This window comes from Abramis brama (assembly GCF_963993115.1).
Source record: "Abramis brama genome assembly, chromosome: 9".
Classification (NCBI taxonomy): Eukaryota; Metazoa; Chordata; class Actinopteri; order Cypriniformes; family Leuciscidae; genus Abramis; species Abramis brama.
This window is the reverse complement of record NC_139971.1, coordinates 40,176,633-40,202,961: the sequence shown is the minus strand read 5'-3', so window position 1 is coordinate 40,202,961 and position 26,329 is coordinate 40,176,633. Positions and strand designations below refer to the sequence as shown.

At 38.7% G+C, this 26,329-nt stretch overlaps 1 pseudogene across 1 annotated transcript; it reads left to right on the top strand.

Annotated features, from left to right (window-relative positions):
• Positions 1–6,086: 6,086 nt before the first annotated feature.
• Positions 6,087–23,909, top strand: LOC311089535 (cilia- and flagella-associated protein 45-like; annotated as a pseudogene). Its single transcript has 8 exons — positions 6,087–6,209; positions 14,361–14,503; positions 16,467–16,646; positions 16,728–16,854; positions 16,948–17,094; positions 22,095–22,203; positions 22,338–22,644; positions 23,846–23,909. The product of its transcript is annotated as a cilia- and flagella-associated protein 45-like (transcript).
• Positions 23,910–26,329: the final 2,420 nt, after the last annotated feature.

Genomic DNA, 26,329 nt, shown 5'->3' with positions numbered 1-26,329 from the left:
ACTTACCCCCTTTGAATTGTGCAAAACATTTTTGGTAGAACTTTTTATTTATTTACTAAACAGCCTTTTTAAACAAAAAAACATTTAAATGCTATATTTCAAATGTAGAATCCATCACTTAATTCATTCATTATTATAGTATAATTATTGTAGGAATTATCAGGGTTCGTACGTTTTGAAAAAACCTGGAAAAGTTATGGAATTTGAAAAATGCAAATTCCAGGCCTGGAAAGGTTTTGAAAAAATAAAAAGACCCAGAAAGTTTTGGAAAAGTCATGGAATTTTTTTTTTAACACAGCATAATATGTGATTAATACAAAAGCTGTTTAATAAAAAAAATATTTTGCGTTGTCTTAACGTCCTTATATTCGGGCGGCATAACGTTCAGTTCACTTCCGATTCACTCACTTGTTGCGATGTTGCCTGAGGCGAAGTCGTACTGACATAAATTTAATTGAAATGCCAGGAAAGTGGCACGAGCATGCTAAAGTTTTGCAAGCACCGGTGGGTCGAGAATGTAGCGGAAAGAGGATTGCAGCTCTGGCCGCATGCGAAACAATACACAGTATATTTTCTTCGAAGAACTAACGAGACCCATTGGTTTCGTGGACTGTTTTTTTATTTTATATTAAACAGTCTGCCACAACATGCCCGGGCTTTTTACAATAAAAACTGTCTGCCTTCTTGTTTTACTGCGTTCTTTTTCGTGTCTACATCAGTGGTCATAGAGGGATTAACTCTTAAGTGAAAACGTTCTCTGGCGATGTTATGCGTTAAAACATATTTGTCAGCAAGTATAGCAGCTTCAGAAATAGACTCGGCCTTCTGCACAGCTAAATAGGTTGCCACAGCGGTTGGCAGACAGTTCTTAAATTCTTCTAAAAGAATTAGTTCACGCAATTTCTCCTGACTATCAACACGCTGTGATGAGCACCAGCGATCAAACAGGGCTGACGCGCAGCTTTTTTTTTAAGTTCCTAAACTTCTGTCGGTATGCTTCAGGGATCAGCTGATAGCACCTCAGAACTGACGCTTTCACAACATCATAGTCACCGCTCTGCTCCACTGTTAGTGATGAGTAAACCTCCTGCACCCTTCCCACTAAAACGCATTGCAGGAGGGAATGCCCATGCAGTTCTCGGCCAATTTAAATTGGTCGCGACACGCTCAAAGTGGGGAAAACATTTTTCCACATCTTTCTCCACAAAAGGGGGCACAAGTCGGATGTGACGAGTGACATCAAATGAATTAGGGTCAGAAGGAGCGACACCTTCCCTCTGAGCCTCGATTTCTAACTTTCTCAACGCCAGCCGGTTTTCAAGTTCATGCTCACGGGCCTGTGCTTGCATGCGCTCACGGTCGAACTCAATTTCCTTCTCTCTGATACTTAACTCTCTCAACCGAATCTGCAGCTGTAATGCTTCTGTAGACACGGGAGATTGTTTCTCTGCAGGCAGAATGCCCTTACTAACCAAAGCAGCTTGTAAGACGGTCTTGATTGTATCTTTGGTGCGCTTTTCAGCAGAAGTGAGCTCAACCTCGTAAGTTGCAGCCAAATTCAGTAACTGCTCAATTTCGAAAATTTCAAAAATATCTCGATAGAGGGTTCTTTAACGAATGCTTCCTCTGTTGCCATTTTAACGCATAATTTTAAAGCGGTTGTTAACGTTTAATTTTAAAGCGTTATGACGCTTAAAGCGCGCTCAAAATCAAGTACAAATAAACACTCAAAGCAGTTTAACTGCGACAAAGCTACGAAGTAGTGAATATCTGAAGTGGTCAAACGAAAAGCACAATATAGGCTACAAACGAACATGAATTTTAATGTCCACCCACAAATTTAACCAATACGCTAGTACAATCAGAGTACCAGCGCTCACTAAATAGGCGATATGCCACAATGTATCACAAGCTATACAACTAAACTAAAAGGTATTCTGATAGGCAAAAATGTTGTCCAACTTCTCTAACTAACTATACACAAAACCAAAACAAAATCCTAAATACCTACGCAATCTTCAGTGGCTTACTCAGCTCGAGGCATCTCCTACGTGCCCCCTCCTGAGATATCCACCAAAATAAAATAAACGTCAACTAAACAAAGGAACAGACAATCATAATTGCTCACCAGAATACTCACCAAAATGTTGTAGCGTTCAGAAGTTCCGCAATTAACACTAAAGTCCGATTTAATCAAACTATTAATCTCGGACGAGCCTCCACTATGTTACGGGCAGTCGGACACCACCCTTAACATAAAGGAGAGACGCACACAGATCAGCTTGTATTAAAAATAGGGGTATGTTTATTTAACAGAATGGGTATCAAATATTAGGTAGGTTAACACAGGAAAAAAAAAACCTACAAAAACGGAACGCTTTCTACTGCCGGGTGGACGGCTAGACGGCAATCAGATCACTCAAAAGACCGAAAGCACGGCTGTGCATCGACTCTGTTCTCAGTCTCTGTGTGTGCTCTCAGGAGCGGACCCAGAAGCCTTTTATAGCGCAAATAGGCTTCGCTCAGGTGTGGCTCATCTGTAATTAAGAAAAGGGGAAGAGACACTGCACTCATACACATGTGTAGGAACAAGCACCAGAGCTGAGGGACGTAACACTACTGTAAATAGTTACAACTACGATTAGAGTTGTTTGCATAAAATGCACCGTGAACATTCACATGTTTGCCCTGTTATAGGCTACAATTTATCGCCATAAATACTATTTTCTCAATTCTGCGCATATATTTTTACTTGCATCAATTGCTCGATCAAGATTATCATCACATATTTAAATTAACTGTAGGTACCACAAACAATTTAATATAGGCAGGTTTGTGTATATTTTACACGTAGTACAATACTGTATGTGCTGCTTATGAACACCAGACAGATAATGATTTATGAAACAGATCTTTACTCACTTGCACAAAATAAATGCAGTAATAGAAAGCATAGAAACGCACAGGTGAAATACACTGAAAATTATATGCATTTAAAAATTTGGTCGGGTTGAAGTCATGCCTCCGGATCTTCTGTATCCACTCGGCCCGTACCGCAGCATCAACGGGGAATCCATGAAAGCTAACTTCTCTGTTGTAACGTGACGAAATGGTACATAACGGCACACAACCATGAAGTGCTGAGGCTGTCACCCTCTGAATGGCAAGTCGTCTCTCTTGAATCCTAAAAAAATATCTCTGTGGTAATGGAACTTGGTCGCTGTTGTCTCTCGCTCTCGCTGTCAGATCACCGGAAGTTTTCACCGGAAGTACTGGCCCACACACTCAAGCTCGAACGTCAACGGCCGCCATATTGTGCATGGAGCGAATCAAATACAATAAATAAGATTAATTAAGCATTCATATAGGCCAATTCACACTGACAGACAGCGCAGACAGTTGCGCTGTGCCCGACAGCACAGCGCAATATATTATATAATATATAATATATTGTGCCCGACAGACAGCGACCAACGTGGACAAACACCAGATTACAGTACGTCACTTCTCAGACATTCCACAAGCCGACGAGCATGATTCAGCTTGTTATATCGGCAAAAAGCCCTATAAGCCCATGCCAATAGATGCCAACAGGGGTAACGCACTGATCCAGAAACACCAGACGAACTGTCTTGTTGCAAAAATGTATTCTTGGGTTATTTAGCTTGTTTGCTGTACACCAGGGATAGGCAACTCCGGTCCTGGAGGGCCACTGTCCTGCAGAGTTTAGCTTCAGCCCTGATAAAAACTCACCTGCCTGTATCTATCTAGTAATCCTGAAAACACTGATTGCCTTGTTCAGGTGTGTTTAATTAGGGTTGGAGCTAAACTCTGCAGGACAGTGGCCCTCCAGGACCGGAGTTGCCTATCCCTGCTGTACACCTTGTCACATAGCAGCTTTTAGACATTTTTTTGTCTTTTGTTATAAGTCATAAATGACAAGGAGGCAGTTTCTCGCAATGCAAAGTCAATAGAGGCGGTTGGATTGTTTTCCCACCCGGTGTGGGCGTGGCCTAAATACGCTCTGTACGTAACCGCAGTAACTGCGTCTCCATGGAAATTGGAAAGACGATAACAAACTACCGGAAGGCTCACTTAGGCTTAACTTTAGCTTAACTAAAAAAAAAAAAAAAAAAAACCAAACCCTTTTTCACGTCCACTCGATAGAAATGGTAAGTAACGTTACTTTTACACACCATATACACTATATTATGGGCATTAAAATGACAAAATGTTATGTTTTCTGGCTGGCAAAAGTTTGTAATGAGTAAGATTTTTAAATGTTTAACGTTAAAGGACAAATCAAGTGAAAAATGAACCTGGGCTTAATTAACACATGGTTACCGAGTCGATCGTTCCCTGCGATGCGTTTTCATGAAAATCGAATGTATAGAGTTTTATCTTTAAAAACATTTTAGCTCATAACACTAGTATATGAGGCACAGAGTAAGTAAAAATAAATCGCTAGTTAATACCACTACCAAGGCTCAAAATAGCCTCACACTAACACGGTAACATAATGAGGGTCCTTACATACAAACCGAAGCATTGAGAACTTTGTAAGTGTACAGACAGTTTAATAAGAAGATACTTTATAAAGACAGTACATTACGCGTTGACGAGCCACGAACGCCGTCGATAGGATAGTTGGTCGATAGGAATTACGTTTGTGAAATCTAACGTAGCACGGCGTTCGTGGCTCGATTAGTCGAGACTGTTTTCCAAGATGGATCCTGCATGTCAACGCGTAATGTACTGTCTTTATAAAGTATCTTCTTATTAAACTGTCTGTACACTTACAAAGTTCTCAATGCTTCGGTTTGTATGTAAGGACCCTCATTATGTTACTGTGTTAGTGTGAGGCTATTTTGAGCCTTGTTAGTGGTATTAACTAGCGATTTATTTTTACTTACTCTGTGCCCCATATACTAGTGTTATGAGCTAAAATGTTTTTAAAGATAAAACTCTATACATTCGATTTTCATGAAAACGCATCGCAGGGAACGATCGACTCGGTAACATGTGTTAATTAAGCCCAGGTTCATTTTTCACTTGATTTGTCCTTTAAGTGTCTTATGCTCACCAAGGATGCATTTATTTGATGAAAAATACAATACATCCTCCAGAAATCATTCTAATATGCTGATTTGCTGCTCAAAACTTTTTTTTTAAAATTATTATCATCAACCTTGAAAACTGTTTTGCTGCTTAACTTTTAGGCTATTTATTTATTTTTGGAAACGAGATAGAACCAGTTTAAATTGATTCAATATTTATATTTAAATGCTGTTCTTTTTAACTTTATACTTTATAATAAAGAACCCTGAAAAAAAGAATCACATTTTCCACAAAAATATCAGTATTATTATTTTATTTTTTTACATTGACAGCAATATAAACCATTATTAATAAATGAGCACCAATTATAACTGATAAATTGAGCACTAAATTAGCATATTAGAATGATTTCTGAAGGATTTATGTGACACTGAAGACTGGAGTAATGATGCTGAAATTTCAGCTTTGATCACAGGAATAAATTACTATATTATTTTAAAATATATTCACATTGGAAACACTTGTATTACATTTTAATAATATTTTACCATTTTTACTGTATACTTGATAAAATACATGCAGCCTTGGTGAGCAGAAGATACTTTCAAAAACATGAAAATTAATAAAATACAATTATTCCAAACTTTTAACCACCCGTGTATATTCAGCAGGAAGTGTAGTCCAATTCTAGAAGGAATGAATGTTATGAGTCGGTACTTTATAATGAATAAAAAAAGAACCAGAAACTGACTGATTTGTTGTTGTATTAAAGACTCCTGATTCTTAAATCACATAGCGACTCACTAGTTGGTAATTTGACATGCTTTTCAGCCTCAATGCTCTGGGCCATCATCTGGGAAACTGTCGGGCCGCTATCGCACACGGCCCTCACCTCTCATGTGGACGAGACCCTTTTTGGGACCCCCAAACAGGTAGAAAAAAGCTTACTTTATAGTCTTAGACATTAAATGAAAAGTAAAGGAAGATCCAACAGTCTATTGAATCATTCTCAGCATTCTGCTGCTGATATGAAAGATGATGCTGAAGGCAGAAGCGTGAGGTCAAGGACACTGTCACGCACTGCTCCTGCAACCAAAAAGCCAGAGACAATCCGCATCATCACTAAAGACCTCATCAGAGACCTCAGGCAAGTAGAAGCAAAAGGTTTTTATACTGTGGAGACATGTAGTTATCCTTATTGAGATATTTACATTACTTGTTCAAAATGTTGGTGTAACCTGATTTGACGTGAATAAAACCAGTAAATCTGTGTATCCCTGAACTGCATATATTGGCCATTTGTGTTTTCACAGTTTTTAAAGGGGTCATGAATTGAGAAATTGAATTATCCTTAATCTTTTGACATATGCAAGGTCATTGCACTATAAAAACATCCTGTAAGTTTCAGAGCTCAAAACCTCCTTGTTAGTCCAAAAACAACTTTTATTGAAACCAAGCTCTGAAGACAACTAGTTTCGGATTTTGTCATATTATGACGCAATAGTGCGACGAAAGACCGTCTTCTACATCATCGCATCTTTGGCCCCGCCCACTGGCATTTTAGTGAGATTAGAAGAAAAGAGAGATACAGAATCACTGGACTAAATGTAACATTACCTTCCATGCTAGGAATGTGCATTATTTGTTTGTTCGGAAAATTTCACTGTGAATTCTTTGGCAAATCAGTCGCAATTTCGGCACAGGCTTTGCAAACAGACTTTAACTGCAAGATATGAACCCGACAGTAATGCAACAACATGCAAGTAACCGTGTTCATTTTAATGCTTAATTTGTGATCAGTGATTTCTGATACGTAATGATTCATGTACAGTCAGACGTTCATTGTTTATTGCCGTTTATGCATCAGTAAATCAATCCAGTGACTAAACAGTCAACTTCACATCGTTTCTCTTAGTAGCAATCTGTTATTTAAACTGTGATTAAATTATATACTGACAGCGATCAAAGAACGCTCCCTTTATAATCGCTGGAGCTGCCAATCAATAGGGCTGGGTACCGAGTTCAATACTTTTTAGGTACCGACCGAATTGCCTCGATACTATCGAGTATCGAAAAATGACTCGTTGTTCGGTACCAGATTTCGATACCTAAGGGGTTAACTCGTCAACGTCAGTGCTCAAACAAATACATATGAAATGCACAACGACACACTTAAATTCGCTCACGCACATACACGCAAACTCTACACACACGAGACGCGTGCGCGCACAAACCGTCCACGCATATATGAGCCGCGAGCACACACACAAACTCGCGCACATACTCAATGAGACGCGAGCACACGCACACACACAATACCCTAAAGATGTGGAAAAGTCGATCGAAAGTGTGGCTACATTTCTCCAGGCTCGATGCCAACAGCGCGCGATGCAGTATTTGCGGTAAAATAATTGCTAATTAAATAATTACAAAAGACCGGTACCACGACAGATATGATGAAGACCTTGACAGTGCACGGAGTAAACATAAGAGCAGAAAGTTGCTCCGTCTTTGACTGGTAAATGAAGAGATATCTTGTTGATCACTCTGACAGTGTTTATATTGCAATAATGACCTACTAAATGTACACTGCCGTTCAGAAATGTGTTGGTTAGTCAGATTTTTTTTCCAGTAAGGATGCATTAAAGTGATCAAATTACCTTAAAACACGTGTAATGTTACAAAATATTTCTGTTTCAAATAAATGCTGTTCTTTTGAAAATTTTATTCGTCAAAGAATCATGAAAAAATGTATCATAGTTTCCAAAATATTAAGCAGCAAACTGTTTTCATATTTCTGTAGGATTATGTGACACTGAAGTAATGATTTTGAAAATTCAGCTTTGACATCACAGGAATAAATTACATTTTGAAATATATTCAAATAAGATTTTAAATTGTAATACTATTTCACAATGTTACATGTTTTACTGTATTTTTGATCAAACAAATTTAGCTTTGGTGAGCATGAGCTCTTTATAAAAAAAAAAATTCCTTTGTGCACTGGCTAAGGAGCATGAGTCAAACTGAAAAAATAAAACCAAAGTTTTTCTGAGGTAATGTGTTATGTAATCTTTGGATTTCATAAAATTGGTATCGAAAAAAGTATCGTTCAGGAACTGGTATCGAAATCAAGGTATCGGTATTGGTATCAATTTTTTGAATGATACCCAGCCCTACCAATCAAAGAGTGCAAGTTTATCAGTAACTGAGTCCATTATAATCAATGACACTGTCTTCACTGAACAATGAATCTCTTATTCACATTGTGTTTGCACTGTTAGTTTTGATGAAAGCATTCGTGAGCGTGCAGAAATCGAGTTGCATTGATAAGATCACCGCATTCGTGTGTCATCGGCTACAAGCTCATCGCTGCAACCTTTCATGCGACGGGAGTAGATCTAAATACCTTTAATTTCACTGAGCAGATTGCTCACTAAACCAGTGTCATCATGTTTTCAGGCCATTTCAAGTTAGAATTTTGAAGTGACATAAAGCGGTGTTATCCAAGTGGCAGAGCTGTTTAAAGGGGACATATCATGCTAAATCCACTTTTGTAGCCCTTATATGCATTTTGTTGTACATTTGGAGTGTTTAGAAGTACAGAAAAGTTTAAATTATTCTCTTCAGGTGCTTCGTTGATATCTTTATATTCTGTTTTGGTCCTATTTTTCAACCTGTTCCGATTTTTGTGTTCTCTATGACGTTTTTTGAACTATTACGTCACAGTATTTGCAGTGGAACTGCCAAATAAGGACATTGACTTCCGGCCCAACACTTCGAGCAATCCGCCATTTTTATTTCTCGCTGCAATTTTGTAGTCCAAGCTAAAGGATGCAGAAGTTACGAGAGGGTAAGTTAAAATGTTCGGTTGTTGGATGTAGTAACCCACACGCTTCATTACACCGTCTAATGTAGATGAACTGCCGCGCTCGACATGCGGGAGATGTCTGTAAACAGGAGGTGGGATTTATCACACGAACCAATCATAGCGCGATAGGAGGAGGCAGTACCTCCTCTCGCATGACTTTCCCCCATTCATTCTTAATTACCCCCCACTAAACCCACCGCACACTTTAAGGGGTCTGTTAACATTTTGAAATATTTTATCCAATTTTTTGAGGCGGCACTGCCTCCCTTGCCTCCTCCTCTAATTTCGTTAACGAAAACTATGACGACAAAATGTTCGTTGACGACCTTTTTTCCCCTGACTAAGACAAGACGATGAGAGACGACACCCACGTCATTAAACGATAACTGTGACTATATCAACACATGCAATATCGTTGACGAAAAAAGACGAGACTGAAATGTGTTTAAACATTTTTTAAACTTAACCAAAACCACTTGTTTGTGTCAAATAAAGGAGACGACAACACATTGACTGTTTTTTACGAGCGTTCATGCTTACGGTTGCCAGATTTTAATAATTAAATCCCCAGACAGAGCTTTTCTGTTAAAAGAACACGTTTCCTACCCGGCCTTTTCAATAGTATCTGGCAACCATGCGCGCGCGCTCTCTACACTGCTGAAGAAGCGCGGATGATCTGAAAACAACACAAGTAAGCTGGAGTTAGCGATCTTCATTTGAGAATTTTATCTACTTAAATTAAAGTGTCTTTCAGTCGGTCTGTGTTCTGCCACGAGCCGTTTGCGCTATCTGTTTTTTTATAAAAAATCTATAAAATTTTTTTTAAAGCAATTACGCAGTATCCATATTTTCTGTCACCAGTTGACTAGCGTTGTATGATCATGCTCAACCATTCAAGCGTGACAAAACAAGAGACCGCGCGCTGTAAGTCCTGCCTATTACACACGCACACATACATACACGCACACACACGAAAAAGACGCGCGTCAGTATCGAGTTCTCTTTTCGGCCTTGAACAAGGATTGGTATACCGGTAGCCTAATAATCATGAATGCACTCTCTTGTGTGCATGAATTAATCTTTTAACACATCTCCGGCGAACTTTTCACGCAAAAGAAAAACTCATAAATCGCAGTGAAATTCATGTGGCGTTTCCTGTTGGAACGAGGTTGTTCGTTAAATTCACACGAGCTCTAAACGAATGCGAGACTGCTGCGATTAGTCAAAATTTATTAATGAAACAAAATCAGAGGGAATAGTTTCTTTAACCCCCAATTTCCACCGGCTGCGTTACGGCTGCGTTACGGCTCCGGCACGGCGGCGGAGTCAATAGGTTTCCATTAAAGTCAATGAGTGTATTTCCACTGAATGCGGTACAGCTGCGTTCCGACTCCGGCGATCCGCAGCCCTCCGGAGCAGATACGCAGAGCTTCTATTTTTGCCGGATGCCGGAGAGCTCCGCAGCACTACAGGGCAGAGTGCGCAGGACAGGAAGTCGATCAAAAAAACAGAACAAACCAAAACAAAATAAAAGATCCGGTTAATTTTCTAAATAAAATACACCGTGATCATGGCGGATCATATTTCCCTACACTACACCTTGAAAACGTCATAATATACCATTCCTCATAACGTTCTGTTTATAGAAACTATAGGCTTGTTCGACTTCATGCAGCTCTGCGCAGACCGATCGGCGGCTGACTTGAAGCAGTGCATGCCGGTTAGAAATTTTGTCCGACTTGATACAGCGCCGACGCCACGTGACTGTGACGTATGCCATCAAAGTACCGCGAGAGCGATTCGAGAGTAGCCGGAGAACTCAGCCAGCGCAGCTTCTCAAGAGCGGCTGCACTGGGCTGCAGGAGGGCTGATGACGACACAGCTGTTCCACGATTGGCCGGATTCACCGCATGACAACGATCACATGTGTTTCGTGTTTATTCAAACACCTTTAGTTCTTCTAAAGCTCACAAATAAGATTTTTATAACAGTAAACACTCTTTTCATGTCGTTGCGATGTTATATTATGTCATGTTTATCAAATTAAAACTGATTAAAAAACTCCACTTCATTGATAGTAGCTTATGTTGAACTTTATTCTTGTTCAAACAGACGCTGTATGAAGCAGTACATAAAGTATTGAATGAAAATGTCTCTGAAACATCTGTGTATTATTTGGCAAATATTGCATTTATTTCACTGCAGCTGTGGTAAAGTATGCAAACACCACGTGAGCGGTCACTACGGGAACCAGAAAGTGTCCGACTTCACGTCTCCGTTTGCAGCTCCTCCCCGCCTGCACGCGGCTACTCTCGCCGATCGGTTGCATCCAGCCGCAGGCGATGTCGAACACACCTTATATATCGCGCGATCATACGTGAATTAGCGAGATCTCGTGGGTCCTCGTGACGTCAGCTGTCAGTCATGACCGCAGCCGTTCCGCAACAAATCCGGACCTGGTGGGTATTGACGGACGACGGAACACGGAGCTGTCACGCAGCGGAGCCGTTCCGCAGCCGTTACGCATCTGGTGGAAATTGGGGGTAATGTATTTTTTTTACCGGTTGGCCGGTCACACGGCTTTCATAGTTTTCAGTTAGGCTAGTGCGACTGCGGAGATTCCGGGTTTCCCGATAACGATGTATCTAAGCTCTTAAGAGCGTTCTCTATGTGCAAGGTTGCGCTCGTCACGCCGCAATTCCACGCGCGTTTCCCAAAAATGCACTTAACATGAATGCGCGAGAACGCGTTCCTGCTACTTGAGTCGCTGTCCATTCGTGAAGTGATGAAATGTAACCTTACATGGTGTATTCTTATTCTTTTTAATAAACGTTTTATGTTTAATATAAGCGTTTGCGTTTTTCAAGAATAATAACGAACCCACCATTCAAACACTGTGGTTGAATCCGAAATCGCGCCCTATACCCTTAAATAGGGCGTTATTGTTCTCAACATGATCTCAAGCAGTGAAAAATAGAGGACACTGACAACGCGCGTAAAAGACAGGACCAAGCAGGTAATATTTAATATGAAACAAAGTCTCAACTTTCAAATTTGATCAGTCAAATATAAAATAGGCCTACTGTTTTTTGGCTCTTTAATGTGTTGTGACAGATTGCCTCAATTAAAGCCAAGTTCAAATCCACCGAAGTTAATCAATAACTCTTTTGACTGCTTTGTCGCACAAAAATGGTGGAATTTGATTGGTCAGATCGCATGTCAATCAAACTCAATACGAATGATGAATTGACGCCATGTAAAAAATAAAAAAAAATTACATCACTCTAACACCCCCCACCCCCACGATGAAACCGGTAATACCGGTGTTGTCACAAGTCGATTAACCGGTGGGAGAATATTATCACCGTCACATCTCTACTATATATATATATATATATATATATATATATATATATATATATATATATATAACATTTTTTTTTGTCCCTTAGTGGAAAAAATGTGAATGCAGTCTAAGTGGAAGAGGGGGTACCAGGGGGTAGGGCACTCTAAAAACCACTGAACTAAGGAAAAGGGGTATGTAGAATTGCACAAGTGCTACTGCTAAAGAGTGCAATGTCAATACAGCCTGTTACATAAATTTACATTTCTCATAAGCTTAATTGAATTGGCCTAGAGATAAAAAATGTAGGACATTTTTTTTGTCTAAAGACTACATATAAATCAGGGATGTGATTTTTCCGGATTAATCCGGAATTCCGGATTTTCCGACCTGAAAATGTGACCTACGTGAATCATGCAGATCTGTAAAAAAAAAAAAATTGGGGGGGGGGTAATCTCACAGCCGTCACCATGGTAACCCGGGACGGAACCACAATCGCCGCGAATCGTGGCCACACCGGGCGGCACGTCAACATGGTTACAGATGGCAGAGAGATGCAATCTTTCCCCGCCCAGCGAGTGCTTGAAGTGCGTCAGAAACAGAGCGCGCGCGCGATCAGTTGTTGGTAATTTGTTGTGTAGCGTGCGCGACGCCGCATCCATATAGACAGCATAGCTTTTTTTTGAGGGCGCTTAACACACAGGCTCGTAGAAACGGGCCTGGCAGCTCGCGCCAGTTCTAGACGCGGTGAAAGTTTCCTGATTGTGACGGATGGCCGAATTTACGTGACACATTATAAATGAGCATTATAGTCTGCGATAGATACAGTGCCAAAAAGAAGAGAAGAGGATAAAAGGGGATAAAGACAGAGGTAAAGTGATGTAGTGAATGAACAGTTTATCTAATTGCATAGGAGTAAGATACTATAATTTCATGGCAGTTATTTTTACCTTAAACTTAATGTTAGCAGTTGTTCTGAGTTCTCCAGACTGTGTGATTTTGTTACAATCATGTCAGTTTTAAGACGCATTTTTTATTATCACTTTTTTATTAATGTTTTACCCTACAGTTGTGCAGTTTTGGGGGGAATACAGTAGGCTACAGGCCAAAAGTTTGGAAACATTACTATTTTTAATGTTTTTGAAAGAAGTTTCTTCTGCTCAAGCCTGCATTTATTTGATCAAAAATACTGATTTTTTATTTTTTTTTAATATTGTGACATATTATTACAATTTAAAATAATTGGTTTTCAATTTATTATACTTTAAATTATAATTTATTTCTGTGAAGCAAAGCTGAATTTTCAGGATCATTACTCCAGTCTTCAGCATGTGACATCCGGTCTATCACATGATCCTTTAGAAATCATTCTAATATTCTGATTTATTATGAGTGTTGGAAACAGTTCTGCTGCCTAAAATATTTGATGAATAAAAGGTTAAAAAGAACTGCATTTATTCAAAATAAAAAAAATATTTTCTAATAATATAAATCTTCTTTACTATCACTTTTTTATCAATTTAACACATCCTTGCTGAATAAAAGTATTGATTTATTTCAAAAAAAGAAAGAAAAAAATTACTGAACCCAAATTACTGACCAGTAGTGTATATTGTTACAAAATATTTCTATTTTTTTGTTTAAATTCTTCTTCTTTTTTATTTTTATTTTATTACTTTTTATTCATCAAAGTATCCTAAAAGTATCACAGGTTATTAAAAAATATTAAGCAGCAGAACTGTTTCCAACTTTGATAATGAATCATCATATTAGAATGATTTCTAAAGGACTGCAGTAATGATCCTGAAAATTCAGTATATTTCTCAGTATATTTTCCTGCTTTTTTGTCCTTAGCCAATCACATGCCTGATAAATAGCTACCTAAATGAATGTCGGCAACTGCAGTTTGACTAAAAGTTGACAAAAAACGCAATGACTTTTCGTCAACTAAAACTAGACTAAAACTATGAAAGACAAAATGACTAAAATGTGACTAAGACCAATAAGTATTTTCGTCTCAAGATGAAAACTAAGACTAAATCAAAAATGGCTGCCAAAATTAACACTGTCTGGTTGTTGTCATGTCAGGATTCTGCAGAGGAGAGAAAAGCACGGATGCGTCAGGCGGGCCTCTCTCGGCAGAAGAACCAGAAACTCAGTGAGCTCGAGATTACCTGTTGGAACGAGCCAACGCCATGGGAATGGAACAAGATGAAGTCAAGCTCAATGAGGTAGATAGGACCACACTAACAAGCCAAACCATGACGCACTGGTTATTTCCTACATGCAAATGTTGTCTTTGTACTCCTGCAGTTGATTCGGAAAGCGCAGTGCCATGTTGTCCGGGATGCGCAGATTAAGGAGAAGAAACAGAACCGCGCAAAGTGGCTGGAGGAGGAGAAAAGGCTGGATGCCATCATGGAGGCGGAGCGTTGCCGAGCCGTAGAAACTCAGGAAAAAAAACAAACAACTACGCAAAGAGCAGATGATTCAGTAAGGATGTTTACACTCTGTATTCCATATACTCTACATACAATGTATTGCTCCCTGGTTAATGGGTGGGTGTTATTAAAGGAGGAAGCTGTGCATCCTCGACCAGATCCAGATGCGTCTGGAGGAGAAAATGCTTCAGGATGAGATGAAGGACCAGGAGGGTCAGCAGTTGCTGGAAAACAAATAAAGGAGACGACAACACATTGACTGTTTTTTACGAGCGTTCATGCTTACGGTTGCCAGATTTTAATAATTAAATCCCCAGACAGAGCTTTTCTGTTAAAAGAACACGTTTCCTACCCGGCCTTTTCAATAGTATCTGGCAACCATGCGCGCGCTCGCTCTCTACACTGCTGAAGAAGCGCGGATGATCTGAAAACAACACAAGTAAGCTGGAGTTTAGCGATCTTCATTTGAGAATTTTATCTACTTAAATTAAAGTGTCTTTCAGTCGGTCTGTGTTCTGCCACGAGCCGTTTGCGCTATCTGTGCTACTAAATCTGCGATCAAAATATAGGCTGATATCTAGTGTTTTTAATGTCGATCATATTATACGAGCAAGAATGCAATGTTTCCTGAATATCTACACGATTTCAAATGAGACATTGATTTTATACAACAGTGCAACAAACAGAAGGGTAACATTAAATGATTTACTACATTTAAAACAGTATTGTCATAGGCGTATTGCTCTATTTTGCAACGAAAGCCACAGCAGAACTGCAGCACACAGCGGTGATTCGTGAACGATTCTGTGGCTTAGAATGATTTGTGAGATTCAATGACCCGTTCATAAAAATAGCAGCTTGCTTCCTTACTGAATGAATGAATGACTCCATGACTCGCTCATAAAGACAGTGACTTACTACTGGCTTTAATTTAATATTTTAAAAGTACCGGTATTACTAAGTTTTTACCATCATTGCATATTTATTGAACATTGTTTAATTTAAAAAAAAAAAAAAAAATATATATATATATATATATATATATATATATATATATATATAACATTTTTTTTGTCCCTTAGTGGAAAAAATGTGAATGCAGTCTAAGTGGAAGAGGGGGTACCAGGGGGTAGGGCACTCTAAAAAACACTGAACTAAGGAAAAGGGGTATGTAGAATTGCACAAGTGCTACTGCTAAAGAGTGCAATGTCAATACAGCCTGTTACATAAATTTACATTTCTCATAAGCTTAATTGAATTGGCCTAGAGATAAAAAATGTAGGACATTTTTTTTGTCTAAAGACTACATATAAATAGCTACCTAAATGAATGTCGGTAACTGCAGTTTGACTAAAAGTTGACAAAAAACGCAATGACTTTTCGTCAACTAAAACTAGACTAAAACTATGAAAGACAAAATGACTAAAATGTGACTAAGACCAATAAGTATTTTTGTCTCAAGATGAAAACTAAGACTAAATCAAAAATGGCTGCCAAAATTAACACTGTCTGGTTGTTGTCATGTCAGGATTCTGCAGAGGAGAGAAAAGCACGGATGCGTCAGGCGGGCCTCTCTCGGCAGAAGAACCAGAAACTCAGTGAGCTCGAGATTACCTGTTGGAACGAGCCAATGCCATGGGAATGGAACAAGATGAAGTCAAGCTCAATGAGGTAGATAGGACCACACTAACAAGCCAAACCATGACGCACTGGTTATTTCCTACATGCAAATGTTGTCTTTGTACTCCTGCAGTTGATTCGGAAAGCGCAGTGCCATGTTGTCCGGGATGCGCAGATTAAGGAGAAGAAACAGAACCGTGCAAAGTGGCTGGAGGAGGAGAAAAGGCTGGATGCCATCATGGAGGCGGAGCGTTGCCGAGCCGTAGAAACTCAGGAAAAAAAACAAACAACTACGCAAAGAGCAGATGATTCAGTAAGGATGTTTACACTCTGTATTCCATATACTCTACATACAATGTATTGCTCCCTGGTTAATGGGTGGGTGTTATTAAAGGGGGAAGCTGTGCATCCTCGACCAGATCCAGATGCGTCTGGAGGAGAAAATGCTTCAGGATGAGATGGACCAGGAGGGTCAGCAGTTGCTGGAAAACATGGAAAAGATGAAGATGGAGGAGCTCAAAGTACATGCAATATCCAGAAAATTTTATCTCCAGATCAATTTGAATCAAAAGTACCGGTAGTTTTCGAACTCACTCTGTTTAATGTTATCTCAGGTCATTGAAAGGAAGAAGGAGGAGCAGAGGAAATTGCTTCAGGATATTCAGAGGATAAATGAGGAGAACCTGCTTGCTAAAAAGCAGAAAAAGGAAGAAGAGAGATTAGCAGATTTGCGTGCTGTAGAGTATACAACCAAGAAGTTGGTAAGAAAAGTCTTTTTAATGGGTTTAATCGCCTCTCTTGACATCCACCACCACTGTAATCTTAAACTTTAACCCTCTGGAGTCTGAGCTGTTTTCTGGGCCCTGGAGGTGTTCTGACATGCTCTGACATTTGTGCTTTTTTCAGTTATTTATAAACATGTTAATGGCAAAGGTGTAAATTCACTCTATATAGCACAAACAGGGCTACCAAAATATCTGATCAACATGCATGTATATGTTTGAATTTTTAAGAGAATGTTTATGCGTGGTTATTGGAAAAAATAAAAATGAAAGTTGCAGAAATAAGGCCACAAAACACATACTAAATATGTGGCAATAAGACTTTTGACTAATGGATGTCATCGCCTATAGTTTTTTCTTCAAAATTATGTGAAAATAGTCTTGCTTTATCGTTCCCATAAACCATACATTGATTTAAATTGATGTAAAACAGGTTTTGCTTGGAAAGCCAATATGCGAGGGGGGCGTGAACGAGGAGTGGTTTACACCTTAGAATACAATGTCCCATCCCACTCTGCATAATGATGAGCCATTCACTCAGGTGTGAAACTGACTGAGCCACAATGCAAGGACAAAAGATATATTTAGAAGAAGACTTATATTGACCATTTAAGATTTTGCTTACATCTATCTTGTAAATATGTAAATGCTATTTTATTAAAAAGGTTACAATTACAACAATTACAATTTCAACAATATTTCAAGTGTACTCTTTCTTTGTAAAAAAAAGATTATAGGCCTACATTTTATCTATGTATTCATTACTTTGAATATAGCCAACATTGGAACAGCTAACATCTTAGTTGATGACTTTATTTTTGACAAAAATAGTAGGCTATTTTATATATAGAAATTGCTAAACAAAAGCTTATTTGACGAGGCAGTATACTCTACAGTAAAAACTGTACCCAAATCTACTAAACAAAATGTTGTCTTTCATATTTCGCCTGACTGTAACGTTGTTTTCATGAAATACGCTTACACACGCTTAAAATGATGATAAATAAGTGTAAAGATAGGTATTACTGAAAATATTTGGTGTTTGGGGTGAGGATTGGGGTTGATCCATTTATAAAGTAACTGTTTTTTATTTATTTTTTCTGATGTGCACAAATAAGCGACAGGTATCATAAGATTTTCTTCTTCCTGTTCCTTTTTTTCTATTCTTTTATTCGTTCATGCATGTAATAATGAATGAATGAATGAATGAATTTATGTATGACTTGTGCAATAAATAAATATATAAATAAAAAAAATAAAAAAAATACGATAGGCGCGACTCGCGATCTTCGCAGTAGGCTAGTGAACGCACCGGAGAAATGCACATTTATTAGGCTACATAGTTTTTTTGTTTTGGATGGTTTTGTTTAGAACCAGCTTTCTGTAAATATATTTCAAATTTTTTAGACATGTGAGGCGAGTAGGCTACAGTCTGGTTCATGATGATCTCTTTAAATCCACTTTAAATCCAGGAAATTTGTTAATGAAAAAATTATTAAAATTAAGATACAATTGATACAAAACGAAATTCGTTTTAAAGAAAGGATTTGTACTTTCTGTTTTGAGGTCTCTGTGAATGTTTGAAAGTCTTTTAGTGCTTTTTTTAGACCGCTCGCGTCCATAATGGAGAACTGTCACGTAATGTTTTTTCCTCATAAATGCGAACATGAAAAATAAAAGACAAAAGACTTAAGTAAAACTTACTCCGACATTGTGTCCTCGGCGGAATTCGCTCTTCAAAATGCTGTCGTTCGTCGTCTGTTACAATCTTCCTCTGAGGAAACAACCTGGTATCGTGCATTCTTCCTCGCTGTCCAGAATCATCTGAAGGGCGTCTTTATTACCGGAGAAGCGTGCCATACTCAAAACGCGATGAACTATCAGTAAGTCTGATAGAAACTGTGTTTTATGGCATTGATCGGGGGGCGTATGCGATGCATACTAGATCACCTAAACTATTTACATGTGAATCGCGCCGGGGGGCGGGGCGGCCTCAGCTCATTATAGAGATAATGAGGCAGAAGTAAAAACGGTACCTCTCCTTGCTTTCAAACGGATTACATGAGTTGAAAACATTTTTTTTATATAAATTACTTCATTTAAAAGAAGAGATTTCAAGCTTCATAAAGACATATATCACGTGTCTGTGTGAGAAGTATTCGCTGAGTTATGATTCATTTTCGGACGCGTTTCAGAATGGACTACACTGGCAGAGAGAAGGCAGAACTCGCTTCGTGTTTATTTTTCTTTATTTGGCAAAAAGCACAACACTTTGTTTTTATTGTGAGTATACACAAAAATAATACACATTTAACAGAATCGATTGATGTATGAAACTCCTATGGAAAATCAAAGTCAACAGAGTATTTATGAGTTTCTTTTACACTGATAAAAAAAAAGCGAGCTGGTATCGCCGGCGATACCGTCGACCTCTGGGGGTTAAAATCAGGGGCAGACTGTTCTTGCAGTTCTTACCTTGTTAATCAAATACAATAAGATCAATTAAGCATTCATATAGGCCAATTCACACTGCATCGACAGACAGCGACCAGTGTGGACAAACACCAGATTACAATGTCACTTCTCAGACATTCCACAAGCCGGCAAACATGATTCAGCATAAAAAGCCCTATAAGCCCATGCAAACACCAGACGAACTGTCTTGTTGCTGTCTGTCTGCGCAGTGTGATTCGGCCTTATAATGTGAGATAAAATTTTCCCTGATCCCTTTTTGTATTAAGTACTACAGACTACTTTAAATGGATAGCTCACCCAAAAATGAAAATTCTGTCCTCATTTACTCACCCTCATGTTGTTCCAAATCTGTAAAACATTTGTTCATCTTCAAAACAAAAATGAAGATCTTTTTGCTGAAATCTGAAAGCTTTCTGTCCCTCCATTGACAGTCTTCGCAACTAACACTTTGACCACTTTCTCATAAAGAGTTCGTAAAAGGAACTGAGTGGTTTAGTCCAAATTTTCCGAAGAGACTCGATTGGTCAGTTTTTCTGTCATTTGGCCAAAATCTCAAGTAACAAACTGTGAAGTGGTTTGCACAGGCAATTGGGCTTGTACAGGATTGGCTATGACTCGACAACACATGCTAGACGAAGACACTCTTCTCCGCTCTTCAAATACATACATATATACATACATAATTATAACCACCCATTTTACAGAAAAAGTGTTTAAATATTAATATTTCAGTGCAAAAATGCTGGTTATTCTTGCAGGGTTCGTACGTTTTGAAAAAACCTGGAAAAGTTATGGAATTTGAAAAATGCAAATTCCAGGCCTGGAAAGGTTTTGAAAAAATAAAAAGACCAGAGAAAGTTTTGGAAAAGTCATGGAATTTTTTTTTTTTTTAACACAGCATAATATGTGATTAATACAAAAACTGTTTAATAACAAAAATATTTCGCGTTGTCTTAACGTCCTTATATTCGGGCGGCATAACGTTCAGTTCACTTCCGATTCACTCACTTGTTGCGATGTTGCCTGAGGCGAAGTCGGTGCTGACAGAAATTTAATTGAAATGCCAGGAAAGTGGCACGAGCATGCTAAAGTTTTGCAAACACCGGTGGGTCGAGAATGTAGCGGTAAGAGGATTGCAGCTCTGGCCACATGTGAAACGATACGCAGCATATTAGCCTACGTCTGTCTCCTGCACGCGAGAGGAGAGAAGAAAACGAGTAAATGTCAGTTCAATTGTAAGTTCATTCTTTATGCGCTTAGGAGTGTGCGATATTGTCTATGAACTATGATGATAGTAATCATTGTTTGAACTATACGAGGCACTGCGAGTGCGAGCTGACATCGCGTTTCTCTCATGCTTGCTTTCACTGCGTGATGTGTCAGTTTATAGATGTCCCCAAATGAGTTTTTGTCTTATATTTATATCATATTATGTTGTCATATTAGAATATCACATGAGCAAGAGTGCCTTTTTCCTGTGCATAATTGCAAATGTGATATTTATTTTATACAACAGTTAAATTAACAATAAAGTTAACATTGTGAGTTACTTTTTGGACACAATATTGTCAATTTTCACTTTATATCGCCGACGAGAATTTCATAATGAAGTCGTAGTCCAACAGACATCGATGATTTTTTTATTTATTTAATGAAATCCGCGTTTTGAACGAATCATTTTAATGATTCAATGAACAATCACTTTTTTTTTTTTGAATGAATCAGCCATCTGAACAAATCGGTTGAAATTACTCTAACAACTCGCTTATTAAGACAGTGACTTGCCGCCTCCTACTGGTGGTTTTAGTTTCATATTTAAAGTATCTTTTAATTAAAACGTTTAATTAACGTTAAATTTATAATAAAATTATAAATCATTTCATTTAAATATTGAATAGCTTTATTTATGCAATTGTAAATGAAGTGTAAATATAGTAGGCTAATGCCAGTTTTGATGCCGCTTCTGTGTCAGCTCTAATGTCGACTGACATTTTCAGGAATACATAGTCATGGAAATGTGCCGAAAAGTCATGGAAAGGTCATGGAAAAGTCATGGAAAAGTATTGGTTAAAATGTGTATGAACCCTGTTCTTGTGCTCATTGTTTTCATCAAGATCTGGCCGTGTGGTCACATAATATATATGGACCATATTATGGTCTAGTTGCAGAAGTTCAAATTGAATCAGAACATTTATGCATCTAAGTCAGACCTCCATGCAACTGGACCGTAATATTCTTCATTGGAAATTAATTATTTCCAGTCTGTCATTTGTCTGTCCATTGATTTTGACCAATATTAGAAGTGGACCACAAGGGAAAAAACATCTTTTTAAGTCTGACCTACTTTACTGTGATCAAAGGAAGGATCATATAATGGTAGATTAATATGTTGAGACAAGCTAAACAAAAAACTTTAAGGGCCTGGCGACATCAGCAGCTGCAGTTGGCTTGCCCACCAAGCCACATTGAATAGCCACATCAATCCCAGATGTGTTTAACTCTAGGAACGAGAGGCAGAGTATGAAGCTGAGCAGGTACGAATCAAAAAAGAAAAAGAGGAAGTGGCACGACAGAGCTCTTCAAGAACGGGACAGGGAGCATAAAGCCGAGCAGGTAAAATGTTACAGTATGTCTTTATAAAAAATTACTAAATTCCTTTGTATGAGCTGTATACCCATGATGGCGTAATACATTTTGCATGCTGGATTCTGGATTTCAAATAAATTAGTTTTTCTCTGAACTGTGAGGATGAGATCAGGGCACGGAGGAACCAGGAAGCGGCTGCGAGGGAATGAAAAGAAAAGAGAAAGAGCAGACTTTGAAAAAGCTGGAAGAGGAGCCAAAGGCTGCTCGTTTGGAACAAATGACTCATAAGAATCACTTGGTGTCCATTGAAGCCAGACGAGAAAGAGCAGACTTTGAAAAAGCTGGAAGAGGAGCCAAAGGCTGCTCGTCAATGGTGCAAATGACTCATGAGAATCACTTGGTGTCCATTGAAGCCAGACGAGAGAGAGCAGAGTTTGAGAGGGTCCTGAGATACAAACACCATCACATGTATCAAGTACTATTAGCATGGCCGTACACAAGGTTTTAGAAATACAGAGGTACAAAAACTAAGCTTGCTAACATTTTCGGGTCCCCCCAATCTACATTTGTGCATTTTAAAGGGGTCATATGATGCTATTTTAAAAGTTCATTATTTTGTTTATTGGGTGTAATAGAATAGGTTAACTTGCTTTTATGTTAAAAAAAACACTTTACATACTGTATATTATTGCATAGCCTCTATTCCCAGTCTGTCTGAAGCACAGATTGCTCTGATTGGCCAGCTGACCCAGTGCATTGTGATTGGCCAAAATCCTCAATGCACTTTCCAAGGCTTCTAAAGCAAATGTAAACACACAGTTAATAATGGCATTGGTATAACCGAATCAGAGCCCAAAATAATCAAGCAGATAGACCAGAACCAATTTCTGCAAGCACGTCTAGAGCAGGGCTGCGTTTCCCGAAACCTTCTTAACACTCCGTCGTTCTTAAGTTACACCTTAAGCTGTACCTTAGCGATAATACGCGTTTCCCGAAATGTTCTTCGTTAAGTATACCTTCTGTAAGTCATACGTTCGGAAGGTTGGTCTGGACCACTCTTAGCTTTACCTTATCACTGTTGCAGGTCTATACGAATATAACTCTGAAGTTTTAATACATTCAGACAGTGTTCAATTAGGCTCATTCAAGTGTTTTCATGCAAATAATAAAACTGTCATTACACTGATTGTTGTTAGATTTTTTTATTATATTATTATATATATTATATTATTCATTTAATTAAAGAGTGCTTTTAAAGGCCAGTGAAAGCATAGGCTACTGTTAGTAAGTTAGCTACTGTAAGTCCTAGGCCTATTCGGACGCTAATTGTTTCTCATGGGCTTGTATTTTAAACATTTACAGGGGTAAGTCGGTGATTTTAGTGCCGTCCGAATCCATAATATCAGTGTTTTTTCTCACCCAACCCGCGTAAAAATCCCTGGCCAAATTAGTACCTACTGTTTTTTGGCAAACAGTTTAACTGCCGTCTGAATCCACATCTCTGAGTTAACAAGAAGAGATTCAAAATTCACTATTTAAATCCTTTTTGATCACTGCAGAGCACCGTACGTAAGATGTACACTTTTATTTAGTCCTAATAAATGCAATTTAGAGGGGAGAATGGACAAAGATAACATTGAAGATTGTATGCTGTATACTCCTTTTCCAGGGTACAGCAGGATTTCATTGAGAAAGAACGAGATAAAGAGGAGCAGCGGCATCAACACATCTAGAGGCATGCTGAGGCTGTGAGGCAGCAGATACGGGAGAGAGAAGTGCAGGCCGTCAGCCAGCGCCGAGAGCTGTTTCGAGAGGGGGAACGACTGGAGGAGGAGGCGCGCAGTCGCAGAGCCTGACTGGAGGAGATTAAAGATAAGAAACTAAGGGAACTCAGGTATGTCCTTAGAGTAAAGTAGACAGCAAAATGCATTTTCTCTATATATACACTATTCTCTTTGCCACCGACATTGACTCATAAACACTAGTTTATCAATAAATGATTAAAAGTAATTCAATTAATGTCATAAACATGTGCGACTAGTCGACTAATGGCTTAAAGGGGCATTTCACCCATTTGAACATTGTTTTTTATTTAAAGTGGGTCATATATGTAGTCGATATGTAAAATAAATTTTGAATTTGGTGCCTTTGTGACCGAGGAAAGACAAAAAATAACTTCAGGACGCATTTGTATGAAAGACAACAACTCCCACAATGCACCACATTGCACAGCTCCGCAAGCCACTCCCACTAATCCAGAAAGCGCATATCTGCCTATAAGAGAAATCACTCTTCCGTCTACAAGGCTAGCTACCACCAGAGCTTGAAATTAATTTCACATTCACACGAAATGTCTAGTTAGTTGGCGAACTCATTAGTGCATTACTCCTCGTTTGTATTTCTTTCGAAAAGGTGAATTATTGCATGGTACCTGGATGTTCAGTCAGAACATATGCGGTGCGAAACTAGGATAGTTCTCAACACAAACGTCCGTGTCCTCGTCTGATTCAGAGATTTCGTCCAGGAGAAATTGTCATCGTTGAAATTCTTTGCCGCAGACGGACTCTATCTCTGTGTTCGTAGTTGCATCTGACAGTCTATGAGTTGCATAGTGAGATCACCGGCGCCACCAGTCCGCCCTAACTCGAGCCAGTCCGGGCTCCTCGTCCGCGGCAGGCAGGTCTTCTGCCTCGGCTGCTCTTCGCTATAATCCGGCTTGTAAAGGTAGCCACAAACACCTGATTCAAGCATCAGACTTCCGAAATCCTCTTCCTCTATATCATATTGAGCACTCTCCTCCGCTATTGTCATAACTTTACATCTGTCTCCACAGCGTCTGTTAGCTTAGCTTCAAACAAGATGGAGGATATTGCTTTCAGTTTCAGAGAGTAAAGTCCCACCCACTGATCTGTAATAGGTCTGTAGCGTGAGCGGTTCCCGCCCCCTGGGAAAGATGAGGAACTAGTGCTTGTAGTCTCAACAGAAATCCCCCCCTCTTACACTTCCTCCTACAATGACGCAAAATGACGATTTTTGCGTCATTGTAGGAGGAAGTGTAAGAGGTAAATAACGGATTTCTCCCGTCTCAGGGGAAAATGAGAGAGTGTTGCACGACCATTCAATAGTATGACTGGGTTTCTAACAATGCAAAGCTTAATGCAAATGGGTGAAGTGTCCCTTTAAATGAACAACTACTAGTCAACCAGAAAAAATCTTTAGTCAGGGCAGCCCTAAAAATTACATAAGACTGTAATGAAAATATGAATTATGAATGAGCAATGAAATAAGGAATGATGGATTGCATACAGGAAAGAAGACACAGTGGCCTCAAAAAGTGTTTGGACACTTACGGCACAATTAAAAATTTATGAATTTCATCTATCTATAAATTACAGAAACGTCTGTCTGTCTGTCTGTGTGTGTATGTCTGTTAACCACATATCTCTCAAACCGTTAGTCCGATGGCTTTCAAACTCGACAGGTGTCTTGCTACGGGCATGAGTAAGTGCAGTGCCAAGTTTGACGTTGTTTGGATGATAAATGCTAAAGATCATTTTTAGAAGGTTGTGGTTTAAAAATAAACATTCTGACATTAGAGGGTTGTATCGGTCAAAGAAGCCCCAAGAAGGTTGTGGTTTAAAAATAAACATTCTGACATAAACACTCTGTCAGCTACACTGTTTACTTCTGAAAATTATAGTTTGGTTCCAAATCGTGATAAATTTCTGTTTCAAACTTTCACATAGCATCTTTAGGTTATAATAACATAAAAATTTAAAATCCAGATTTTGATTATCAAAGATTTATTATAAAAATGGATTATTTTCCCCCAAAAATGCAATAAATTCATGACACTTTTTTTTTTCAAAATGCAAATAATCCATTGAATCAATATAAAAGTTATTTTTTATCATATTGAAACTGTTGAAATCAGCCATTGCTAAGAAATATCTCCTGACCTTTTTTGACTGCGATCAGCTCACAAAAACTGATTTTGCACGGGCACTTTGCACTGCTCCCTGAATCGTCGCACTTATTCATTTGTGGATGTTAACTGAATCTGTAAGTCAGCTATGCTGTTTACTTCTGAATATTATATTTCATTCTGATGCGCTTAACATTATCGCTACTATAATAGTAGCCTATGCTATTC